Raw genomic sequence first — 9469 nt, forward strand, 5'->3', positions numbered from 1 at the left:
TAAATTACCATCTTACACCTAGAGGGTACGTAATTTCTGCAAATTAATGTTGAATATATTCTTCAAATATTTCATGGCTAATGCACTGACTGTTCTGAATTCTTTTAAGGGACTAGAGTTCTTGCCCTTCAGGAATTTGTCTTCTCCCATTCTGTGCCCAAGTCACCTCACTCCCCAAAAATACTTTCTAATGTCTTATGATAGCATTGCCTAGGGCATCCATCTGTCCTCTGCCTACCAAACACTGTCTCAGTAATGTGAAATGTTCGAGTTAGGCAAATGGGTTGGAAATTCAGTGTTCATTTCCCAGACTGTGGTGGCAGTGGTCAAGCGTTAAAGAAATAGTGTTCCTAATTTATACAATCTAGGACACCAATTAAGAAGGACTGCTTGGATGTGTTTCAAGCCAGAAGGTAAGCCAAAGGCTTTTACACATTTTATCCACAACTTGGATGATGAAACAGGGATCCTGTTTATCCATTTTAAACATGAAATCCTGGAAGGTGGCGTTGCTTAACCTTTCAAATATTTGATTAAAATTGAAGAAAATCTAAATAATTTGGAAAAATAATCAGGAAAAGGTTGAGTTATCTAAAGAGACATACATTGGATGGTACAATTTTAAAGTAAATTATTGAAATATCAAGTAAAAATGTACTGTGCATGGTTGTGAATAAATTTTAAGGGTCTAGACTGGGGCTGTAAATTGAACAAGAGACGGCTATAATTTCAGCTTAGCTTTGCTATCTCCCAAAAGTCATTGTGAATCTTGCTGCATTTGGATATATAAAAAGATATAGTTTCAAATTCATCAATAATTTTATGCTTGGAATTAATAAATTTAAAACAGTAAAAAAACAACAATATCACCTGTAGAAATTTTTCTTTCAAACATGTCTGTATGTTGACTATTACTCTAGAGATATATTTGGTTATTGACTGCACAATTAAGAGAAAAAAGATAACCTGGAGACAGTTCAAAAGAAAGCAGTGACACTGGTCAAAGCATTAGAATTAGATGACCATAAAAAGAAATCTTAACAGGAATTTAAATTTTCCAAATAAAATATAGGATGCCTGAGGAATAACATGGTAAAGATTTTGATGTTTGTAAAATATGTCTAAGATTCTTTTTGTTGAAGCTATGAATAGAAAAAAATAGTTATGAAAATGGAGTTTGGACCTAAGGAACCAATTTGTAACCATCTACTTATAATCTTGGCTGTAAGCAAGAGGCAGAGTACAAAGTAGAAAGCCTAGCTGCCCAGGTCTGAAAATAGCACCCTCTGCTTCTCCTTCCAGGACTAAAGCTGCCTTTGGCTCTCCAATCTCTTACTATCTCCTTTGAAATGCAAATGGTTTGGGAGGGGTTGCCCTTAATTCACTCATTTAATCTAGCAGTTAACACCTTAGCAACTAGAAGCCAACCTAAAAAAAGAAAGAAACTGGGTGAGGGTTTTGGTGGGTATGCAGCCCTCCTGGAGCTAAGTTCCATCTGGAGGAAGGAAAGGAGTGTTTGTCAGAAAGGAAGAATGTATCCAAAATGTTGTCCCTTATTCTCAGTCCACTTTTGGTGTGCATGCCAAAGGTCACCAACCCCTGACCCAGCCTAACTCTTGAATTTGTTATAAAATGATGAAAATGGTTTAAAGAACCCTCTTGTCACAAATTCCCAACTCCGTGAGGCACTTTCATCTGTAATGTTCCAGGGTTGGTAGGAAGGGTGGAAAGTGAATGGCTTGAAAATAGTCAGATCTCTTTAACTAAAATTAGTTTCTGGCAAGGGCTCTCAGCAACATTGGCCTACATTTTCCAGAACTATTGTTCTTGTGCTTTTGCCTAAGTGTGTTTGCATAGGCAGGAGCTGGCCATAAAGGAAAATGAGAAAAGCTGTGACTAAACGAAGGAGAAAATAAAATCCATATGACTAAAATTCTAGCACAGAAACTTCATTAATCATTACTTCAGGAATGTAAGACTCCTCTGTGAGGATACATGGAAAACTTCGTTGTGTGTCCCTGACATACACTATTAAAAACTGCCTCCTAGCCAAGCAGACTTGGCTCTCACCCACGTAAATGAACTATCATTACTCAAGGGGAGTGTAGAGCACTTTGCTCTAGGTGTCTGCTGCTTTTCTTGTTTGACATCCATTAAAATTCTGCTTCCATTCTCCAACATGGTTATGCACTGTAAACTTTTGGTTTTAGGCAACTAAACTACAACCAGTTGAAAAGATGGAAAATGGGCAGACATAGCTCTTACTGTCATATGATATACATATTCATCAAATCTTTTGAAAGAATCGTCAAAAAGTGGGGAGTACGAGTTACTACTGCCCTGGGATGGCTGAATATTACATGCTGTCCGTTTGAGTGAAAAATTACTGAGCACACACTCCAACAGTATAAGTATCAGATCAACTGCACTTTGAAGAGCTGCCTTGACACAAACCACACACATATATTCATTCTGACTGAGGAGACAAGGATACAATAATTTAGCAAAACATAGTTTTTAAAACTTATTAGATCAAAAACACAGGTTGGTAGTGGAATCCATATTGCAGAGCACACTGATTTTCTATCCTTGGCATCCCAATTAACCTTACCAAAAATGGCGGTCTTTTCTCACTTTTTCTACAAAGTATACATGAACACTCCATTTCCAAAATCTGTCATGAGCTTTAAGCTAGCCCTTCTGAGAACATTTCAGTTTTTGCATTTGCCTTTTCTTTTAAGCCTGTAAAATGTCCTAAAGTGAGAAAGTAGGGAGGTAGGAAGGAGGATTTTGGAGTAAGAAATCATATAAGATCTGTGGAAAAGATAAGTGCCTTTTCTCTGTTAATGAAGTTTCTTTCCTTTTTTCTTTATTTTCTTTCTTTCTTTTTTTCTTTCTTGCTTGCTTGCTTGCTATGAAGGTGGAGATCTGCGTCTGCCTTATTCACTGCTATATTTCAAATGCTCAGAACAGTGTTGGGCAGACAGTAGGTCATCAGAGAACATGTGTTCAATGAATGAATGATGTTTTTCTCTGTAAATTACATTCAATGAGTATTTTTCTTATTACTTCCTGATGATAGAAAATCCACTGAAAATATTTACTGAAAACAGTCTTATTTTTTTCTACCCAGGAAAGAATCTTCTTAACAGAGTACATAAATTCCAGAGGAATAGACATGAACAGGTAAGAGACAAAAGTAATATCCTCTCCACATCCACATTTCCTCACTGCCCAGATAGACTCAAACCAGTTCAGAGATTAATTGTGTAACAACGTTACAGTCTTCATTGAACTGCTCTCCACAAGCATTAAACATCTATGTGTGTGTGAAACTGTGCTGTAAGCCATGTGCTCAAGTGAATAAGGTATGGACCTCATATTTGAATTACTCAGAGCCTGGTAAGAGAGAAGGGTACATAAACAAGTAATTGTAATACAGTGTACAAAGTACAATAATAGAAGTAATTAATCCTGTTTGGAGAAGCTGGCAGGCAGGTCAGATTTCTTAGAGGATATCGTGACAGATGTTACAGAAGACATTTTGACTGTTTGAATGTGAAACAGGAGCTTGCTAAGCAGACAAGATCAGAAAGGCCATTCCAGACAGAGAGGACAGCATGAACAGTAGGGTGAAGGACAGAAGCTGTCCAACACATTTGGAAAACCACAAGTCAATTCTGTGAGGAGTTGCGTTTGGAAAGATAAACAGATATGAATTCTAAAGGGGATGGAAAATAGAAGGGTTTAATAAATAAGGGCTTAACATGATCAGGTTTGCATTTAAGAAAGATAACCCTAACTCCAGTGGAGAATAAATTTAAATGGAGTATGACCAAGGAACGGAATACAGAAAAAGGAACAAGTTTAGGGGCTTGGGATCTCAGGTATCTGTGAATACCTAGGTGTACACTACTCTGCAGTTCAGGAGAAATTTTTGAGCTAAAAATGCAGATTGAGGAATATTTGTTAAGTGGTCATTAAGTCCATGGTATATGACAATATTGTGATGAGAAAAAGCTAGAGAACAAAGAGAAACAGAAAAAATAAAAAGAGAGAAAAAGAACCCAAGGAAAGAAATAGAGAAGTAATGGACATAGATGTATGAGAAGAACCAGGGGATAAATTACTTATATTGTAAATATATCCACCTCCCTGATTCTAGAGTTTGAAATCTTCGGAAAGTAAGTGTATGTGTAATAGGGAAGAACAGATCTGACTCCATATTAGATCTGTTCTATTGCTTGTGCTTAGTCATGCTGGCTCTGCACCTTTTGCAAAAGAATGTTGCCTATAGCCTGAAATACACAAGGTAGCCTATTCTCAGGGCTCTGACCTTTAACAGTCCATTCATATAGAGATATAAAGTTGCAGAACAGAGAATAACATTTGTTTTATTGGAGGTTTACAGGAACATCATGACCTGACCTACGTGGACAGCTGCAAGAACAAAGGATTCAGACACCAAGAAGTTTGCAACAACTAACCACTCCCCTCCCTCACCTTGCCTTTAAAAGTGCTTTGCTGAAACCCTTTGAGCAGTTTGGGGTTTTGGGGGCATGAGCTGCATGTCTCCTTGCATGGCTCTGCAATAAACCTCTCTCTGCTCCAAACTCCGATGTTGGCCTCACTGTACATCAGGCACAGGAACTTGTGTTCAGTAACGTATGTTTCATATAGTTAGATGTTTCAATTGTTCAGAATAGAAATGTAAAAAGAAAATTAATTTTCTTAGAGGGCATGAAATATTATTACCAACAACTCTGGTACCCATTGACTCCTGATTTTACCTATAGGCAAAGTATTTTTTTTTTACTTGACATTTGTATAGTGTATTATTGTATATAAATTCTTGTATGTATTCTTGTATGTATGTAAATCTTGTATGTATGTATATAAATTCTTGTATGTATGTATTCTATGTATTCTTCATATGTATCCAGCTTATTATTAATTCTTACAACAAGCCTGTAAGATAGGAATTCTTTTCAAATGGAGAAACCCAAGATTCAAAGCCCAAGTAACGAATCCAAGGAAAGTTCCCAGGGCTGACTGGGTTCCATGTTGCATCCACTAATATTATACTCAGAGTCCAAGGAGTAAAAATCTTTCATTCATCCAAAACAACTGACCTTCTTGAAAATCCAACCTGATTTGCGTGTTGGCAGCTCCATGCGTTGCTTAAATTGCATCTTTAGGATTTAGTCTTTTGACACAGACAATAACTGTTCAGCTGAAATGACACTTGGACAATAACACAATATACCACGAGGCTTAAGGAGACCTGTTGAAGACTCACCATATTATTACAAAGACCCTTTAAAATTTCAAAGAACTCACGTGAAGTGTCAGCCTAGCCCAGAAATCTTAGTAAAGCAGAGTAAAATGACCATACATGACTAGGCATAGTCATGAAATTCTCATGAGAATTTGTGGCCAATCAGCTTGCAAGGTATGGAGAAATAAGGCAAACATTTTATCTTCCACTGAAGAGAAAACCCCACATTTCTGGTGCTGTTTGTCATGTCCCAATTTCTAAGTACTCTACCTTTAAGACTGGCCAAAGCCATGACCTCAGTGGCTAGTCCTGAAGTCTTCAAAAGAAATGCTCCCATGACAGGACCCACAGATTCTGAACTCACTCATCCCTCCAGACTCTCAGTCTGATGGACTCCAGTATCCCCTGCTGTGTGACTCAACATCTGACTGACCGTGGGTAGCCTCTGATTTCAGCTTTGCTACTATCATTTTGGTGCTGACAGCTCTTCACTAAGCAACCCAAAATCAACTCTGCCGTCTAAAGACCCTGGATTCATCCCAGCATTCTGGAGAGGTTGAGGAGTAGAGGCAGCCAAACCAGGCTGCTGCTGCCAGGGCACCAAACTTTCCCTCCACTGACATAACTCTAATTTGGTTAGGATTTTTTGGTAACATTTTTGTGCCACTATATAGTTGTTTTGAAGACAAATTAAATATCCATTTTTGTGTAATCCAGACTTTGAAATTATAGATCACTTGAAAAGAACAAATATAAGAATCCTATTTGCGTTATGGTAAAGTGAGTGTGTATGGTTAGAGACGAAATCTTCTGAGCATTGAAAGAAACTATTTTTTGCTTCAATTACTTGCATATTCTCTTAAAATTAACTTTTAAGTCATCAAATTTCAGAACGCATGTGAATTTTTTTTTGGAGTAAAATAACACAGCAGATTCATTTAATAAAGTCAATTCAGTAATTGTGTGTGTCTTACCAATATCTCCAAAGACATCTTTTTACAAGAGACAATGGGGTTAGAAGAAAATCCATTGTTTCAAAGAGAAATAGGCTCTGAAACCCTGGTAAGCATCAATTACTATTCACAGTATTGTCTAAACAGAAAGAAATTTCTTGACTCAATATGGCTCCTTGAAAAGTTTCCATTAGAAAGTATTTTGCACTATTAAACATGGAATATTTGAGCCAAATCTTCTATATCAACTACACAGTCATTTAATAGCTTTTATTGGAAGAATCTTTTACGATTATTTTAAGATCTTTGTATAATTATACGGAAAATTTGTATTCAGCTGGGAAAATTCTACCTTCTCCTTAATCCACCATTTTAATAGAAATATTTCCTCTAGCAATTATTTCTACCTGTATTAAAATTTTCCAAGCTTCAAATTATAGTAGAAGATGAAATAAAAAGTACTATCAATATCTAGTGATCTGAAAATGACCTTATACTTTTAAACTAATTTTCCTAGGCTCTGCATTAATTATTGTGTGCACACACAGTCATAGCTATAGACAGAATGTCTTCTAGTGCCCACAGCAGGATAAGACAATTAGAAAATCTATGAATTCTTCTCCTGTTTATACTTCAATTTCAAAGGTTAAATTTTTTTTAAGATATTTTATGTGTGGTTCAGAGATGTTTCTATATGACGGTGTTGATTGGTTTTCTCCTTGATATGAAATATAGGTGTATGAAAATCAAATATGCACAAGGAAACCAAACATGGTTTCATTTATCACATGGCAATGAACATTACAGAGACCCTGGAATAAATAAATAATTCAATCTACTCCACTTAAAATACGTTTATGACCTGTCTACATTGTGCAAGGCTCTATACTACCTTTGTAAAGCTTAAATCTAGTAAGCAAAACTGACATACACACAAACACACACAACATACACAGCTAATGCACAGAGTTAGACTTGTGGAGGGTGAGTTCAAGGGCAAAGACACTGTACACTTTGCCTCAGATATAGGCAGGGCTGATCCTCCATGGGCAGGCACCAGCACAGTAGTCCTACTTGTTTAAATGGTGAAGCATTTCCATACTGGAGTACACTCCTTCACCTTGGCTGCCGAAGACCCTCCCTCAACTTTCCCAAGGTTTAGAAACAAAAGGGGTGAAACTGGCCCAGCATGAGATCCTGCAGGTTGCATTGTGGGGACTTCTTTCTAGTTGGTTGGTGCCTGGTGGTTGGAAGCCAGCTGCCCACTAGTCTGATCTCTTGAGTACCCACCCTGAGAATAAGGTGTAGGTGCCCACAGATAAAAGAGGTGAATTGGAAGCAGATCAAAAATGAATATGTTGGAAATGTCATCTGAAAACTAGTCCTTAAGCCTGGGATCAAAACCTCAAATGCTACAGGATCTAAGCAAATAAAATAAGTCAGCCAGAGGACAACTGTGGCAAACTGGAGGGTGTGTGCCCTGTAGAAGTTGCTTCTCCCCAGCCCAGTGTTATGAAGTCATCTGATCTTTCAAGTGACACTAGACATCTGAATCTGTATGTGAAATCTATTGATTTCTAAATATTCTCAATTAATTCAAGAAAGAAATAAAAACCTGGGCTTCCCTGGTGGCACAGTGGTTGGGAATCTGCCTGTCAATGCAGGGGACATGGGTTCGAGCCCTGGTCCAGGAAGATCCCACAGGCCGTGAAGCAACTAAGCCAGTGCACCACAACTACTGAGCCTGTACCCTAGAGCCCACGAGCCACAACTACTGAGCCCATGTGCCACAACTACTGAAGCCGTAGACTAGAGTCTGTGCTCCGCAACAAGAGAAGCCACCGTAATGAGAGGCCTGCACACCGCAACGAAGAGTAGCCCCTGCTTGCCGCACCTAAAAAGAAAGCCCACGCAGAGCAGCAAAGACCTAATGCAGCCAAAAATAAATAAATAAATTTATTTTTAAAAAAAGAAAGAAAGAAAAACCAAAACTAAAACACTGGGTGAGTTAAACCACATATGTCTATGAGTGTGATTCACCTTGAAGTCCATTAGCTTGCAGCTTCTGATTTCAAATCTTCATTCTTCTCTGGTGAGGTGTGAACCTGTGCTTTCTCTTTTGACCTAAATAGTGCAAGTAGAAAAATCAGTGTTTTATGGCTGTTGTAATTTCATCAGTTCACAATTCCTGCCCACAAAGCTGGTCCATTACCAGGAAATCTACTCTTTGGGAACAGAAGACCCTTTAGAAGTTAAAGGGACTCCTACCATCCTTCCTTATCTCTTCCTCATTTCCTCTTTCCCTTCTCCCACCTCTAGATCATTAAAGTGTCTAGAAGGAATAATGCCTAGAAGTTTATCAACTAAATTATTAATTAAATTATTAAATTAATTATTAATTAGATTGTTCGTTGGATTAATTTTTGTGACTATGGCAGAGTGATAAAAAGTACCTGGGGAGGGACTTCCCTGGTGGCACAGTGGTTAAGAATCCGTCTGCCAGTGCAGGGGACATGGGTTTGAGCCCTGGTCCGGGAAGATCCCACATGCCACACAGCAACTAAGCCCATGCACCACAACTACTGAGCCTGGGTTCTAGAGCCTGCGAGCCAAAACTGCTGAGCCTGTGTTCCACAGCTACTGAAGTCTGTGTACCTAGAGCCCGTGCTCTGTAACAAGAGAAGCCACCGCAATGAGGAGCCCACGTACCGCAACGAAGAGTAGCCCCTGCTCACCGCAACTAGAGAAAGCCTGCGCACAGCAACGAAGACCCAACGCAGCCTAAATAAATAAATAAAATTCATATTAAAAAAAAGTACCTGTGGATAGGACATAACATATCCTCTAGACAGGTTCCTGAATGAACAGTGAATAAATGAATGAGGTACCTGTAGGTGAACAGGCATCCCTGGATGGGCAAAGAGGGAAGACAGAGAATTTAGCTAAGCCAAAGACTTGACACCAGTCCTATCTGATCAACAAGTATGGTGTATGAATAACAGGAGCTGTTCTTTATTGCCTGCTGCTTCTGTTCCAGTTACTGGGTAAAGTGCATTTATGACAATGGTTTCTTTAATCCCTATACTTAACTTTAGGAAGATACTATCATCCCCATTTAATGGAAGTGGAAACGGGAGCTAAGGGAGAATAAGTAATGTGCTCTGCTTTCAACAGCATGTCAGAACTGAGCTGTAAGTCAAGTTCTAGTCTAATTTCAAAGCCTGTGTTCTTAACCAAT

General features: G+C 38.4%; 1 long non-coding RNA gene across 1 annotated transcript in view; it reads right to left on the reverse strand.

The window, feature by feature from the left end:
- LOC117195968 (uncharacterized) overlaps nt 1-8356 on the reverse strand; it is a 122456-nt gene extending 114100 nt beyond the window's left edge. The window contains exon 1 of the long non-coding RNA XR_004475911.2: nt 8272-8356. This is a non-coding gene — a long non-coding RNA (uncharacterized LOC117195968). The remainder of the gene's footprint in view (nt 1-8271) is intronic.
- Nucleotides 8357-9469: the final 1113 nt, after the last annotated feature.

This window comes from Orcinus orca, chromosome 5 (assembly GCF_937001465.1).
Source record: "Orcinus orca chromosome 5, mOrcOrc1.1, whole genome shotgun sequence".
Classification (NCBI taxonomy): Eukaryota; Metazoa; Chordata; class Mammalia; order Artiodactyla; family Delphinidae; genus Orcinus; species Orcinus orca.